The sequence below is a fragment of the Octodon degus genome, unplaced genomic scaffold (assembly GCF_000260255.1).
Source record: "Octodon degus isolate 3935 unplaced genomic scaffold, OctDeg1.0 scaffold00003, whole genome shotgun sequence".
Classification (NCBI taxonomy): Eukaryota; Metazoa; Chordata; class Mammalia; order Rodentia; family Octodontidae; genus Octodon; species Octodon degus.
Genome location: NW_004524579.1, coordinates 26,484,915 through 26,485,658, shown reverse-complemented (window position 1 = coordinate 26,485,658; position 744 = coordinate 26,484,915).

Below are 744 nucleotides of genomic sequence, written 5' to 3'. Positions count from 1 at the left end.
TGCACTCTGATTTTGTAAAGATGTTTGTGTGTTTTGTGTACTTGTTTATGTGTTTATATGTCACTCTGTGAACTGTTGTTCCTCCTTTTATTTGAGCTTTGGAATATAGACTTAAAAGCAAGCTTTCTCCTGATTTATCAGCTAGCTGGTTTAAATGATAACAAAATTGGCTTACTCACAGGTCATTAAAAAATTAAGCTAAGTAAACAAAAATTCCTTAGAGGAAAAATTATTGGACAGGACTTCAATTGGTAAATAAAGGGATGGCCAACCTTTATTCATTAATAAGGAGCCCACAGTAATCTCAATAGTCTCTTGGGAGACAATCCAATAAATTGGGTATAGGTCAAAAGATAAAGATTTTCAGAAAGACCTAAGATGTTTGAAATGCAGACAAATAGTGAGGTTAAGCTTAATAGCCTAAATCGTTTGATAATAACAATAAGCTTGTCTTCCGGATGATTAACAACCGAAGTTTGCAGACCAAAATTAGAGAAAAAGGAGGGCTACAAGAAAAGCCAACATTTTGGTCCTAGCCTTCTAAGGTCAATTAAGACTCAGGACATATGAGAACTTGTACTGTAACGTCATGTAAATCGGTAGTGTCCCAAATTTTCTGATCAAGAAGATTATGGAGCCAAAGAGGAAAGTGATTGATGACGTAGAGTGTGCCTAAGGAGAGTCACATGGGGAGAAGACACTCTCTCAGGCTTTCACAGAGAGCACATTGGCCAAGCATTGGCC